The sequence below is a fragment of the Haliotis rufescens genome, unplaced genomic scaffold (genome assembly GCF_023055435.1).
Source record: "Haliotis rufescens isolate VD_foot unplaced genomic scaffold, xgHalRufe1.0.p SCAF_8, whole genome shotgun sequence".
Lineage (NCBI taxonomy): Eukaryota > Metazoa > Mollusca > Gastropoda > Lepetellida > Haliotidae > Haliotis > Haliotis rufescens.
Genome location: NW_025964372.1, coordinates 42,209,893 through 42,227,340, shown reverse-complemented (window position 1 = coordinate 42,227,340; position 17,448 = coordinate 42,209,893).

Below are 17,448 nucleotides of genomic sequence, written 5' to 3'. Positions count from 1 at the left end.
TCACTTGAGCTTGAGATGATGAACCAATACCGAGACAACCCAGAAGTCATCCAGTGGGTACGCCGAGCCGCAGCATTGCCACTCCTACCTCTCCGACAAGTCCAAGATGCCTGGTTTAGATACTAGGACCACACTCCCACGTAATAAAATCCAGAATAGCATAATATAATACATCTACTAGAGTGTCGTATTGAGCAACCTGACCCAGATTTTCATAACCTGTACATAACTATAGAGATACCTGGTTACCCTTCCATAATCATCATGTACCAATTAGTTTTGTGAGCTAGATTTTACACCAAAAACTGTTTATAAGCATAAACATGTACCTTTTCAACAACATCTAAATGTTCTAGGCCCAACATATCTGATCTATACAACAGAATCGGGCTTCATTTTGCATGAAATATTTAAAAGTACTCATATGTAATATTGTCAAAAACCCTAATGTTCTAATTAAATTTGATTTGGCAATGCAAGATAACGTGTGTTATTTGACTATATTTATCTTCTTGTAAAATACACACCTACGTATTTAGAAAATGAAACAACTTCTTCCATTATAATGCCATTTTTTCTATGTTTTGTAAGTTACCACTGTTTTTAAATATCAGCCTACAGAGATGACGGTGGCAGCGTAAAGATGTTGTAGATTTTTCTCCCGAACGTAGAGAACAAAACTAGTGCCAGGTGCTGTGACAACCCAAAGTTGTTCCGATGAAGTCCTACGGCCTGCAGATCTCTGATGTTCTTGACATTGTCATTTCCCGTGTAATGTCTTTATATTGAATACGTGTCCACCTTTCCTGTGTCACTTTTGCAATATGTCATCACTCATCAAGCGTTTGGACGTGCAAAGAATGTGTTACTTAAAGTATGTTTATATGGATTTGGCATTTTACAATTAACTGAACTGTTAACTGATGTATGATTTTACATCACGATATGAAATGCTTCCAACACAACAGCACATTCTATAAGCCTAATTTGTAGGTTTCGGTGATAATAACACGTTTCTAAATAGTCGTCTTGCCAGTGAATAACAAATATACATTTTTCGGCAAGAATTGACTGATTCGTGATGGATTTACAACAACTGACCTTCCGTTAGATACAGGGTGCCTTCGTGCTTGCTAATTCAGTATATGGGCTTATGAGTGCGTTTATCTAGCTTACTTCCCGCTCTTATTATGAGAGATGTTAAGCATGATCCTACGTATCCACTCTCTTTTTTCACACAAATGGCGACTCAGCAATATCGCCATGTCACAATATTGTATTATCGCTCTGTCGCCGTATCGCGTTACTAAATCGCCATCTCGTATTGTGCTACTATCGCAGTGTCGTGTCGTGCTATCGTCTTGCCGTTGCTTGTTATCGCTATATCGTTTTTGGCTGTATCGCAATATCGCTATATCGTGTAGCGATGTAGCAATGTCGTGTCGTACTATTACTTTGTCGCGATATCGCGTGGATTTCTCAGGGCGATATGGCGATGGCCACCAGCCACCAGAGGATAGCACTGGTTTTCATGTACCCTTATTTCAGATAAAATACACTCTTCAAAACAAGAAACGCACAGGTAGTACGAAGTTAATTGTACCTGACAACACAAAAAAATCCGGTATGTAAATTGGATACATGTTATTGGAAAAGTTTGGTGGCCTGATATTCGAAAAACGGTGCGTCAAAACGCAGCCATTGTCGATTTTTCACAATGGAGGAAAATAGTAAAGCAAAATGCACGTACAAGTTGTGGCATTCGTAACCCGTGGTAGTGGCTATAAAAAGGCAAGCATAAGCCAATAATTTGTCATAATTTGAATTTCGAAAATGCCGCGACAGAGTGCTGCAGATCGTAACATCGCCATAGGACGTTTCCAAAGGGGGGGGGAATCCCAGTCTTCAGTTGCACGCCATTTCAACGCCCACCACAGCACCATTTGTCGCCTTTGGGACCGATACACACAGTTAAATCCCTCCGCAGACCGTCCGAGAACCGACCGACCAAGAGTTAGTACCCCTGCACAGGATCGCTACATTTGACTGTTCCACATACGTCATCGCAATGCCACAGCTACTGAGACTGCAGGACGCATCCCTGGTTTGAAGATATCAGACCAGGCTGTCACGAGCCATCTTCGTGAGGCTGGAATCCGACCCAGAAGACAAGTTATCATCACTGTTTTGCAACAGATCCACCGACAGCGACGCTTGCGTTGATGCCATTCCTTACAGCCTTGGAATTTGAGAAACTGGAGACGAGTGTGGTTTAGCGATGGATCACAATTTCTTCTTCACCGGCGAGATGGATGACAACGTGTTTATCGTCGGCGAATGAGCGTTTTGCCCTACATTGTATACATGAATTCGACAATTTCAGTGGCGGTAGTGTCATGGTGTGGGGGGCTATATCCTACACCACAAGATCTCACTTGGTTGTGGTTCAGGGAAATTTGACAGCACATCGCTACATGAATCAAATTCTTCAACCTCACCTTCTTCCAATTATTGACCGCCAGAGGGAGCTGTTTAAACAGAACAACGATCCACCCGCACACAGCTCGTGTCACGGTTGACTACATTTATAATGCCAACATCAACGACTTGCCCTGGCTGTCGAGATGTCCAGATCACAACCCAACTGGACACCTCTGGGATGAACTCGATTGACGTGTACATCAACGTCAGAACACGCCACAGGCACTCCTACAAATGGCCAACGGGTTACAAGCAGATTGGCGCAAAATTCCACAGGACAGAATTCTTCTTCACGAGATACATAGTTCAGCACATCCTTGTAGCCTAATGTGACATGACAATGAACAGTTTTCAATGCCTTTGTACAATGACAACATGTGACTATCGAGGTCCAAAACTACATATTTGTATCTATGATAATAAATTAAATATATCGACTTTATCAGATACAATACATTTACTAAAAATCTACCTGTGCGTTTCTTTTTTTGAAGAGTGTATATTTATTTTGCACTGCAATATGTGAGTTAGATAACATGATATGTAAGGGAAACCTTAGATACACCTTGATACATAAGGTAACCATAAAGACACACATAGGTGAACAGAAAGGAAATAAATACCGTAGGGTTTATAAATTGTTTCTTTCTTCTCAGCCGCACATTGTTGTGGATGTGGCCATTTGCTATCAGGTAACGGAATTGGTTTTACAATTCAATTGGTTAATTGCTTGTCACGTAACGCGGGATGTCAAGTGGACCATGACAAATCACGTGGTGCCTGGCATCCGGCAATGTACATTTGTATATTGACAATGTTCCCGCTTCATTATATGTGATGATTTAAATGAAATGGTCTCTGTTTGATTATAAATGTTATGTTGCTTAATTCCAAAAATTGCAATATATTCATTAAATGGGGAATTGGAAATTAGGAAATTGAATGACGCAGTGGTAAAATCTATCGATATATAAGCTTGGATGTCCTTTGGATATACACAATATAACAAATGGTATATTTTGGATAAATTAATATACAAAATTGTATATTTTGGATAAGATTGTTTTTCCCCTTGTATAGATAATTGCCCTTTTTGTCTGCAAATTTGTAATAGTTGGTTTCATGGTGAGACCTGCTTCTCTTAATTTGGAAAAGACAGATTTGAGATGGTTGAGATGTTCAGAAAATGTTTTGGAATAGATGTTCAAATCATCAATGTATATTGATACAAACTTCCAATTGATTGCTCTGAGAGCTTGAGCCAACGTAGTTTAAAAAGCCATTGGTGCATTCTTTTAACGAAAGGGAAACCGATTAAACTCAAAAACACCTTTTTGTGTGATGAAGGCTAATTTATTCTTAGAATTTCGATGTAATGGTACTTGCCAGGATCCACTTGCACAATTGAAAACGGTAAATAGTTTACCTGGGCTTGGCCAATTGTATCAATAACATTATCAAATCTTGGGAGGGGATAATGTAACTATTAGTTCAAAGAAAGATTATCACATTTCAATAATAACATTGACTATACTTGCTGCTTTGCCATCCTTTACATGATAGATTGCATTAAGTATATCGTCCTGTGTAATATGTGACTCAAGTATTATTAGACCATGTCACAATCACAAGCATCTACATCAAACACATTATCATCATTATACATATTTAACCCTCTGGATGCCAAGTTTTTTTTCGATGCACTGTTTCCTAAGATCGGAAAAGTGAAGGTTGTGCAAGAATTGCGCTCACGCGGCACTAGATCAACCTCTCGCTATGAAATTACGCAGAGGTGGAGCATATTAATTTTTCTGTTTGATGGTGTAAATTTAACTGCAAATATTAAACAGGCTTTAAAAAAAGACACTTCTAAGTGTTGTCCGAGAATTTATTCAGTGTTGAAAAACAGTAAATTCCTCCGCTTTTTATCGTATACCGACAAAAGTTTTTTTTATTTAGAAGCTTTACGGAAACTGTGAGCAAACAAAATACTGCCTAATATCTGAACGACATAGCTATATATCAAATGGAGTTATATGCGTATGTATAACGACTTACATTCAATGCCAAAAATAGCATGCCGTAAATGACGAAAACTGATTTTTCTCTAAGACGTCAAAAGGCGATAGAGAGATAACACACGTACAATGAAAAGGGGGCATAACTCCGCTATGCTTAGCACTAGTTTATTGTAACTCAGATCACTTGGTGAGAATTATCTGTGGGTAAGGACAATATTTTTTCGCGGTGTTTTGTTCACGAGGAAGTAAACTATTCCAACACAAATATCGATATTGAAACTGTATACGTTTAGTTATGAAAAAAACCCAATAAGAAATGATGAAATCGTACTTCATAAAAAAGAGGTAATAGAGAAATGGATGGCCCTATCTAACCCATAACTTAGTCCTTAGTTTCCAACAATCTCCTGAATGTTTAAGCGTAATCTGGCTAACGTTGAAGAAAGACGACGCTGGTATTTTGATTAATATATATCTACCCTAGTTTTCGTTCATGGTATGGAAAATCTCGATGTGTGAAACGGACTTTGATGCTTTTTCGACACAACATAAAATTACTGCTTTCACCAAGTAATAATGTCTTGATATATAAACAATTAGATATCGTCTTTTTGGATTGGAAGGTCTGTGGTTCGAATCCCATCACAGGACTCGTAGATGTTATGGCTGCTATTTCACGGTAATACGGTTCCTGTCCATTGATAAAAATAAGTTTTCTTAAAATCGACAAACACTACATAAATACCTCCTTTAGGTTTCGATGGATTTAATGCAAAAATGTTGTGTGATGTGTGATCGAAAACCAGTTTGTTCCTCTGCAATCTTCCATAATCACCAACCCATGACGAAAGTCACTTTTTTTAAAACAGATGTATTTTAACTTGCTCATAATGCTCACCAATGTTACACCTCTATGAATATGTGACTTGGTGCGATTTCTGCTTTTATCTAAGGTGGAGGGATTGGCCCCAGAGAAGTGAACATTCTTCTTTGTATACTTTCAATTTCAGCACGGGCCTCAAATGGTTCGGAAAAGGAACTGTCTATCTGGAAGCGGATCGAGGGTTGTATACACTTACCTGTAGCGACATGACTGCCAACATCTGTGTGTGTGTGCATATATAAACAAGTGATTTTTTTTCAGGTGTGTAAGTGTTAAGTATACAAAAAACAAAGACCACACTTTGTTTGCATAAAGGTGTTTTGACAAGCACAAATATGACGCGTCGAACAGGACATTTTGCTCGTAGACGCTTTCGTACGGTCTGGTCGGAGATTCTGCGCAGTCTGGGGATTTGGGATGCGGTTGAGGTGGCTGTGGTCGTCCTTTCACGTAGGTGGCGCACTCGGATGTAGCGATCTTGGGCGGGGATGGTTACTCTTGGTCGTCCCGACATTGGCCGATCACGTGTTGACCCATGCTGTTGAATCCGACCCCATAGCCTTGTGATGGTGCTGGGCGCTATATTGAAAACCCTGGCAACAGCTGCAAGCGACCTATGACGTTGTTTCTTTGCACTTCTGTTTATCTGGGCATGTTGTTGAACTGTGACTGTTTGATTGACGCAGAAGCCAGGCAATAAAAAAAACCTTGCACTTTAATACCGTTCATAGTGCTGCTGCACGTGCAGTACGTGCTGCTCCATGGCTCTTTTGTTAATGCACTGGGTGCGTTTTTTTCGAATCCTACATGTTTCCCGACTAATGGTTTGCATGTCCTTGTTGTGATCATTATGATTCGGGAAATTTGTCACCGACACTATAACACATTAAACCTCTTCATTTTGCACTTGATCCACTAATTTTCTTTTATGGCCAAAAATATCCGTATTTCGTTTATTTTTTTGATGAGTGTAGATATAGATGAGTGAAGCCAGTTGTATCTAGATTGTCGTTACACAATTAAGAAGGAATTGGAGAGTGGATTCAAGGTAATGTGTTTACACAATAGATCAAACGAGTTGATAAGTGGATTATAATTGAATGCCACATGCATTGGGGAGGAAACCGATCCCGATTGATTGACGAGCCATAGCACTAGAAAAAAAATGGTCCAAACTTTATCTGACAATGGTGTCCCAGCGTATCAAATTATGGGGTCGGGTCGGGTCAGAGGAACCTCCTGTCTATCAATACACATGTGATATTGTGATATTTGTCCACAGAGTGTCCATTCCCGTGTCCTCAGTTTTACCATTTCTTCAAACGACTCCACTGCCGACAGTCATCAACCGGTGCCAAAGAGACGAATTCTCATTGATTCTGAGTCTGAGTTGTCTCTAGAACTTGTTGTCCGAAATATACTTTCAGGACGGTTCTGTTTTTAGTTCCTGGTTTCAATAGATCGAGTGAGTGAGTTTGGTTTTACGCTGTTTTTTGCAATTCAATAGATCGAGAAACGTTATACATTTATTTAGCGATAAAGAACAAACTGTTAGAAAGAAACTTTAGGAATTATTTTTCTAGTACAACTACATGGACTACAGAATACACATTACGTGTATGTTATCATCATGGTATTACGCACAAGACTGGTCAAACTTGCGCTTGTAACACCCGGACAATGGTACACGCACACACGGCAAGCGTTGCCAGAGACACTTCTACATAATGAATAGATATGTATGCAGAAAACGATATGTGTATATATCAAACATACAACGCTTATACACCTGCACTTACCCAGATACACCAATCACTCATATCAAACATACAACGCTCATACACCTGCACTTACCCAGATACATCAATCACTCATATCAAACATGCAACGCTCATACACCTGCACTTACCAACATACACCAATCACTCATATCAAACATACAGACATACATTCACATTTACTTGCCATTGCCGTGCAGATAATTTATAAATCCCAGCTAACACGAAAATGTTATAAAAACACCCCTAAATTGTTTTACGAAGCGTTCCCGAAATGTTTTAAAAAATGTTAATGTATTGTTCAAGAAACGTTTTAGAAACATTTTCCGGACATTTGGTTATAACGTTTCAAAAATGATTTTTTTAAATATTGCAGAAATGCTTTTTAAAACGTTTTTTTCATGTGATTTTGTATCGTTCCAGAAACGTTTTAGAAACATTTTTCGTAAAACATTTGATTATAAGGTTTCAAAAATGTTTCTTTTAAATATTCCAGAAATGCTTTTGGAAACGTTTTATTCACGTGGGTTTGTATGGTTCCAGAAACGTTTAAGGAACGTTTTCTGTGAACATTTGGTTATAACATTTCCAAATGTTTTGAAAACGAACCCAAGTGTTGGAAAAGCTCAGCGTTTTGTTGCCAATGTTCAAAACGTACAACACCCACTCACTGTTAACAAGATACAAATGATTAGGACAGATATTCAGGGACTGTACATCCTCCAGGCATGTACTGCAGAAAACACAATACCAATGACCGACATGGTAATCCATGCCATGTCTTCAACATTCAGTCAACAAAGAATTTCAAGACTCAGTTCTGTGGAAATTTTAATATTTTTAGAAAACTTTTACACCTTTCTAAATTATTGCTTGTCAGAATCTTCTTTCTCTGGTTTTGCCTTGGTCCACTTTTGTGAAACATAATATATTTGTAGGTGGTTGATGGAAACATATTTTAATATTCATTCAGAGACAGATAAATTCTGGTAACTATAATAGTATTACAGTATCATGCATCACATTGAATACAAAAAGTGGTACACCAGGAACATCCCAACCCACTTAACGGTCAGTGGCTGAGTGCAGATACAAATCCAATTCTTAGCATTGATTTAAAGACTCAAACCATCAAAAGATACTTGATCTAGTAGCTCATGGTATTTAACAACAGGTTCTGCACCATTTACAGCCCCTGGTGTATTTGGTGTATTCTCAATATACCTAACATTTCCGTGTGTATCTCCTGGAATGCTGTTGTCTCCTTTTGCCCCTGGCACATTATAACAAAGTTATAACTTAAACTATATTCAATAAGCATTATGTTGTTAATCCAAAGATGTATATATTATATAGGTTCATAACATTATTTTAATTCTGGAAACCCATTTGTCCAGAAATGCTCCATGCTGTGGTCAGTCTCGGTCAAAGATCCAGTATCGCCTATGTTACAGCATGATGTTCAAAGAGGTGGAGCCTCCGATACCATGAATAAGTAGCGGATTTACCACAAAACACGTACAGTTCATGTGTATGCGCACAATACGGTCTCTCGATACAGCAACGCCTTTATATAAAGTTTCTGTTTGTGTTGTTTCGCACGCTCACGTCACGTAGCTCACCTGTATATCTCATCTTTGTTATTTTTTTAAATATAACACTGCAACAGCACTGTAGCTCACCTGGATATCTCATTTTTGTTATTTGCTAAACAAAACACTGCAACGGCACTGTAGCTCACCTGGATATAAAACACTGCAACAGTACTGTAGCTCACCTGGTGCTTATCTTTGTTATTCTTTGAATAAAACACTGCATAAGCACTGTAGCACACCAGGATATGTTACCAACAGTTAAAAAAATCAACAAAGACATCAACGTAACAATTGTTGCTGTCAGCATTTCTATTCAGTGTTTCAATATTTTCACTATAGACAAATGTATTAACAAAAAGTACACAAGCCATTGTGTTTCCACAATGATTTCAAATTTGTAGAATCATATTTATATTACTATCTAAAATGATGCTACAATACTTTCAATACTTTCCTTAAAATTCGGATCCTTTTATATATTTTCTAATGCCGGAATCTAATTGTTTAACTTGAAAAGCACATTAACATCCCCATGATTTGAACAAAATATGATGACGTCTTAATAAGAGCCTTCTCAGTCTGGAGAAGATAGTTACAGAGCTAAAAATGGCTGAACACTCTTCATGTTTTTCAGTATTTCTCCAGTAGACCATGGAGTGCTGAGATTCTGTTTAAAAATGGTATCGTTTCCAAATAAGCTGGAAAGAACAAATTTGTCATTAGGTTTTAACACACACAAAAAACAATTGTTCGTGGGACATGATGGATGATCTGAAATATTTGTGTGTGAGTCCCAAAACGTAGGTAGGAGTCTTTAAGGGAAAATAAATATGTATTAAAGAGCCCCCAAGCCAAGCATCTCTGCTCTGCTCACATATCGCCATCAGAATCATGACAGTTTTCCACCACACAAGTATGGCTGTTCCCCGTGGGGTCTTCCCTCCTTGATATTAATGCAGGAAAAGAATCATATTGACCCCTACAATTTGCGTATCATGTGTTGAGAGCATCCGAGAGATCTGAACAACAGATAAAAAATAAACTAAGTATATTCCCAATGCACCAGTTGTCTTGTAATCCGATGTAACTTGATAAAAAGTATGTGACTATTTCAGGAGATCCAAATGTGAAAGATATTTCAATCAAGAACATCTGAAAAAAGATACTTTCCTCGGGACTATTTGTTTCTCTCTTGGTACTACCTTGTGTACATTGCAGATCATGTATCGGAGATAAATGGTTTCAAATTCAGTTGTACAAGATGAACGCGAAGAATGCTCCACAAGCACCAGGACCCACTTGCACATCTTAGCGATAAGACTTTTGTAAGCCTATAATAAAGTATGGGAGTAACGATCATCTTAGCGCTAAGATCGCTTTGTGCAAGTGGGTCCTGGTCTGTACGAGTAGAACATGGTGATGCTTACTGTCAGGGCTTTTGTTTTCTCATTTGTTGTGGTGGAGACGGTCTCTGTAATACCCCATCAGTGTGTGGTGGTAATTAGAAGAGGTGGTCAAGACTTCATCCTTCCATGGAACGGCTCCATGATCAAGTCATGTGTTTCAGGGTGCAGACAGAACCACACCTGCAAGAATATCTTCAGAGAGAGTTGTATTACTGGCAGAGGAATACACATGGAGGACACCTTTAATATCAGTAACTGGCCAACGGTAAGGAATACAGGTCCTCTTGTCGTAAATGTTCTACTTTATTTCACTGTCCTTGTTGAGATACACGTTTGGTTTGGTTTGTTTGTTTGTTGCTTAACGCAGCACTCAGCAATATTCCAGCTATATGACGGCGGTCTGTAAATAATCGAATCTGAACCAGACAACCCAGTGATTGATATCATGAGCATCGATCCACGCAATTGGGATACGATGACATGCATTAACCAAGTCAGGGAGCCTGACCACCCGATCCCGTTAGTCCCATAGTCGCTTCTCACGGTTCTATTCTCTCCCGGAAATTCGGAAATATCAACTCAGCGCTAAGAAATGCATGTATGATGACCAATGTGTAGAAGGTTGTGAGGGCTGAATGGACTTGTTCAGCTCGAAACGGAAGACACATGAGGTCTTCAAGGACAAGGTGGGATAAGAGCCTAAATTCCCGTACTATTGTTTTGTCATTTTTATCCGCCTTTTCCAAATTAAGTTTGGGTCGAAGATTTGTTCTTGTTCAAAGTTTACGGAAAGCGTCTTGTTAAACTTTAAAATCAGACTTTTGACGCACAGTGATCTGATTTTCATGGTGATCCATTCATGACTTTTTTACCGATATTTTGCCGGCTAAAACCCATGGAATCTGTTTCGGTGGAAAATCGAGACTGGTTATTCGCTGACGTTGACGTCCTACGTTTTTTTTAGTTTGCATTTAAGTTTTGTCATAATCCCAAACATGAAATCGTAGAACGCAACACAGTTTAAATCTTATACCGGGGAACACTTTTGATTTCATAATTATTTGTAACTTCCCATATTCTTTTGTTCCATGGCCCACAGCTGAAATATATAGACCAAAAAGGTCCTTCATTATACCTTGAACAAAGACCTGTTTTCAATTGAATATTTTAGGGACAATTAGATCTATCTTGTGATTATGGATGTACTCCTTGTTCAGTATGACAACAACAGGCCAATGGTCAGTTGAGACAAACACGTCATGAGTTCACTGGAAGAAAACAGGTTTTCAACTTCTTTAATCAATCACTTTATTTCATATTCCTAAGGATTTCAACTTCTTTATTCCACCAGTGCTGCTTTTCTTTAAAACAAGTAAAGAAGCTGAAATCTATAAGTCAGCTCTGTCTTAATACTACGGTTTGAGTGAGTGAGTGAGTGAGTGAGTGAGTATGGCTTTACGCCCCTTTTAGCAATATTCAATCAATATCACGGCGGGGGACACCAGAAATGGGCTTCACACATTGTACCCATGTCGGGATTCGAACCCGGGTCTTCGGCGTGACGAGCAAACGCTTTAACCACTAGGCTACCCGACCGCCCCTACTACGGTTTGAAGATGCCCAGCATTTTCTGTTCTGACAAGAGGTGGACGTGATTGAAGGTTGTGTAATGCATTTATTTACAAGCATCCATAAATTCCACAACGATATAAGCAACCCCACTCACTCACAGACGCACGCAGATTCGCGCTCACACCATCTCTGCGAAAATGTATCATATCTAAGCATGTGTTACTCAATGTTAAATGTCTCTCCATGTTACAGCGGCAGAATGGAGCATGTCAGGACAATGTGTGTAACAACGGAACAACGTGCACACCAGCGGCTGTGGGGTATAACTGCAGACATGGTAAGAGCATTTGAATAAAACTTTACTATAGTACATAATAATTTGGGGGGGCGGTCGGGTAGCCTAGTGGTTAAAGCGTTCGCTCGCCACGCCGAAGACCCGGGTTCGATTCCCGACATGGGTACAATGTGTGAAGCCCATTTCTGGTGTCCCTCGCCGTGATATTGCACGAATATTGCTAAAAGCGGCGTAAAACCATACTCACTCACTCACTCACTAATAATTTGGTCTGACAGGATGTCATGTGTGGGGGAGGTAAGGGTAATTCAATTTAAGTATCAACAACTCGTGAGGAATTGGATGCGATATGTTTCGGAATGGCTGATCAAAGTCAACAACATTTATTATATGTCCTGTGTGTCTTTATGGTTCATAGACGGAACGTAGACAAACAGGAGCACTCTTTATTCTTGGCGTTTTAGAATACAGGGTCTATTTGTACAAAGCGATCCAAGCGCTACGACGATCGTCACACTCATACTTTAACATAGACTTACAAAAGTCGTAGCGATAAGATCGCTTTGTGCAAGTGGTCTCTGTACATTAACTTCTCCCGAGGACAATCACGCCACTTGCCTTAGAATTGCTGCAGCTGCACTTTAGTAACAGACTTGTTCAGAACCACTACACTATACAGTAAACTACGGTTATAACGAACTCAAAGGGACCACAAAGTTTAGTTCGTTATAACCGTAGTTCGTTATAAGCATATATATATAGCAAAAATACAGCATATATACAGCAAATGGCCGGGACCATAAAAACAGTTCGTTATATCCGCCAGTTCGTTATAAGCGTTTTCGTTATAAACGTAGTTTACTGTATATGTTTGGATGCATCTTCTGAGGAACTTTGTTTATCTTGTGACGGAAGCCATCAATATGGTTGTTTGTTCGATTACCATCATTTCCACATTAGTTCCAAATTACAGGATTCCATTTACCCTCTATTCGTGGTGCTTACATAGTCCCTCAAACGTGTTGACCGCCTCCGTGGTCTTGTGGTAGAGCGTCCGCCCGGAGAGCGGAAGGTTCAAGGTTCGATCCCGGGCCGCGTCATACAAAAAGACGTTAAAAGATTGTACTTGTTGTTACCCTGTCTGGCGCTCGGCATTAAGGGGCTCAAACAAGGACTGGTCGGCTCGGAGTCAGTATACTGTGTCTGAGTGGGGTATTCCTTTTAAACTGCGGCATGGTATCTCAGTGAGCTAGCACTATAAATCGGCTTCAGTCCGGACTAGTACAAGCAGCCACACACACACATACACGTGCATGCACGTCGCTATATAAGCGCAATAATCTTGGACGCGACGTTAAACCGAATTTCACCTCACCTCACCATCAAACGTGTTACTTTCTCCCCGCTCGACCTACTCCTGCCAGTCTCGATCCACACAGTCTTCATCTGTCCCATGGAACACGTGGTAGAGCATCAGCTTGACGGACGATCTTCTTGCCTTCTGTTCCATCGGAATAATCGACAAACAGTCTAACCATCTGGATGGGGCACGGGTGGCCCAGTCGTCTATGTTCGTCAGTTCGGTGAAACCCACGAGCACGGGTATGGTGCTGACAAATCTAGAAACATAATCGGGGCGAACCGGGATTCGATCCCACAATCATAGATTTCTGGCGTGTCCGAGGGCCGCAACTCTGCACAGCGAATCGCGGCGCCTTAGATGACTGGAGCCACCACCAAGATTATGAGCTGCTTTTGGTGGATAGCCAAGTGCCCGAGTGTAAAGTCTTTTGTTCTGTAAGCAGAACACAAATGTGACCATGTGCCCTTGGGCTTGGCGTTGAATGTGTAGATGTGATCACAGTGCTTTAACTGAATGTTCAAGTGACCGCCTCCGTGGTCTAGTGGTAGAGCGTCCGACCGGAGAGCGGAAGGTCCGGGGTTCGATCCCCAGCCGCGTCATACCCAAAGACGTTAAAAGATGGTACTTGTTGTTACCCTGTCTGGCGCTCGGCATTAAGGGGTTAAAGCAAGGACTGGTCAGCTCGGAGTCAGTATACTTTGTCTGAGTGGGGTATTCATGCTAAACTGCGGCATGGTATCTCAGTGGGCTAGCACTATAAATCGGCATCAGTCCGGTCTAGTACAAGCAGACACACACACGTGCATGCACGTCGCTATATAAGTGCAATAATCTTGGACGCGACGTTAAACCCAATTTCCCCTCACCTCACCTCACCTCACCTTACCTCACCTCAGTATCAAGTAATATTCAGTACGAAATAATCATGATGAGTGTTTTGTAAGTAAATGATACTCATCCGCGCGGTCTGTGTTTTCATAGTTAAGCAGCTTACTCCCGAGAGTCGGTTCAAGAACTTCAATCCACGCGTTTTGTTATTCTCGGTCTCAGACCTGCCGTGTATATATTTACGTTAAGGGACTTGCCTCATTTGGGGTTTCTTTGCATAGGGATACATATTGGAAATTGATTATCACAATTTCGACCTACACCTTTTAAATTATGGGAGTTGGCACTAAAAAAACATGACCTCGAAAATGTTTGAAAAAAGGATTTATGTTCCTTGCTGTTGAAAAAATGAGAAATACAATCTGTCTAAGGGCTTTTTGAAAATAATATTTAGGCTCATAGATTATATTGGAAAAATCTAGCTTTTCAACTATAGCTGAAAGAATATCTCCAAACAAAATTTATTTTTTTTAAAGAATTTTCAGGGACAATTTTTTTTTCTCGATCAAATAGGTTTCCATGTTTCCTTGCACAAGCCCTTGGTTTGTTATACCAGGCTTCCACAACAAAATGTGTACACTTCCGGTATACACGTTGGCGGTAAAACATTCATAAGGACTTCGTTACAGCCTGGCTGTCAGCATCAAAATGTAGCATAAATCTTAACTCGTCGGTAAACCAAACATTTCTCATTGCTGGTTTGGCCGTACTTGACGCGACTGGAGTGGCAGCTGACGATGTTGCTGAATCAAAACAACAACTGCTGTTGTAGAGGACACCTTTGCCACAAAGAGGTAGCCGTTGTGGCAACACGGGTCCGTCGCGTGAAGTACCTTGCTGTTGGTATCGATACTGAAATCTAGAGATGGTGCTCTGGGACACATTGCATACTCTGGCTACATTCAACTGCGATCGTGACACAACTCGGCCACTTTAATCGGACAATTTAAATGCTTCTCCTGCATCGAGATATTGGAGGTTTGATATTGGAGGATAGTCCAAATTGATGTTAAATGGCGGCTATGTTTGTCGTAAGAGGCGACTAACGGGATTGGGTGGTCAGGCCCGCTGACTTGGTTGATGCAATTGCGTGGATTGATGCTCATGGTGTTAATCACTTGATTGTCTGGTCCAGACTCCATTATTTACAGACCGCCGTCATATAGCTGGAATATCGCTGACTGAGGTATTAAACAACAAACCAACCAACCAACCAAAGTGATGCCGAATGACCACCTTTACCTCTTTGGTGTAAGGTACAAGCACAAAGTCGAGGAGAATCTGGGATTCGAACCTTCAATCAGAGGTTTCTGTCATGACCAAGGCGCCGCAAGTCTGCAAAGCTAATCGCATCATGTGAAATAACTGGGCCACCCATGACCCATAGGTTAAAAATATTTTTACAATATTATATTATATTATATATTATATATTGATATTTCAAAAGTTTTGACGACGGGACTGTTGTTTTATTTATTTTTAGCTTCTAAGAGCAAGAAAAGAGGAGCTCACACTAACGCCTGTGAACAGATCAGTTCTCCACTTGACAAGGCATCCGGAGCAGGATGTAAGTACCTTGTGAGTCGTTGTTAAACATTTGTTACGATGTCCGGCGCTCGCCTTTGAGGGGATACAACTGGTCTGCACGTTACACTACGTGATTGTATCTCGGTTTGCTATAATACAAGTCCGGGCTAGCACAAGCAGCCACACACGCACACGTGCATGGGCGTCGATACATGATTGAAATAATCTTGAATACGATGTTAAATCCTATTAACCACCTCACCTCACCTGAAAGGTGTGTCACTCAGTGAAGTGCTTGTGTACGATAAAATCAGAGTAGAACCATATAGTTCCTATGAGTTATTATGCCATTTTGTATTTCTCACCGCGAGTGTGCTTGCCATGGTTTCTTGTGTAAAAAGCATAGGTTTATTACCATAGAACCATCTCCTTATCACATTTAGATGAAAGGTTCACATTGATAATAATAATAATGATAATAATCATAGACTTATGATGAAAACAAGGCATTCCACAGTCTAAAACGAGCCTAGGATGTGGGACATAATCTCAATGTCGGTGTTGATTTTGTTGATGGTTCTGTACTGCTGGACGGTACAGAAATGAGTGTCAACAAAGCGAAGTGCCATATCAAGTCGGCCCAGAGGCTATCTGAACGACCACTGCATCGAGTTTATGTGCAGTGTGTTGAGAAGATCAACAATCCTGCAGAGTCCTTTGCTTGGATGAAGTCGTCTGACCTGTAAAGTGAAACAGAAGGCTTTCTGTTTGCTGCTCAGAACCAGTCACTTCCCACTCAAAACCGTCAATGTGTGATTTTGCATCAAAATGTAAATAAGAAATGTAGATTATGTAATGAATTTAATGAGACCGTCCAACACATTGTTAGTGGATGCCCAGCTTTGACACAAACACAGTATCTTAAACGACATGATGGTGTAGCTCGATCATTTTATTACCGTCTTCGCCATGCTTGTGGTTTTGATTCAGAGGTCCATCCATGGTACGACCCGGAATATGTAGAGGGCGTCATGGAAAATGATAAATACAAAATTCTTTGGAACAGGCCCATTTACAGCCTAAGACGTATCCAGGCCAACAAACCTGATCTTGTCCTTTTTGATAAATCCAATGAAATCATGTATATCATTAAATTTTCTGTCCCCTTTGACACTAATGTGATTGACAAGATTGAGGAAAAACATGGATACTTTTCCTTGGCGTCAAAATACCAACAATTTCGTTGATGGTCAATATGCCATAATACAAAACTAGAAGCAGTAGAATAACCGTCTTTTTTCTGAATGCCCCTAACACTCCTACCAAAAACTTGGATGGTGAACTATTTTGACTTTTCTAAATGAGGTGACCTGACTAATATCCATCTATATTCATCTTTGATCCATAATGCCGTCTACTGCAGTTTCAAGCTACTCTGCACATAAGATAAAAGCACTTCCGGTTTCATGACATCATTTCCGTTTTGGAAAATAATGACGAATAAAACATGCAAGTACAACGTTGAAACAGAGTTGCGTCCCTTGTGTACTCCAGAGACCTATGTTTGCGGGTTCGAATCCCGGTTCGCCCCGATTATGATTCTAGGTTTTTCAGCTCCATATCCGTGCTTGTGGGTTTC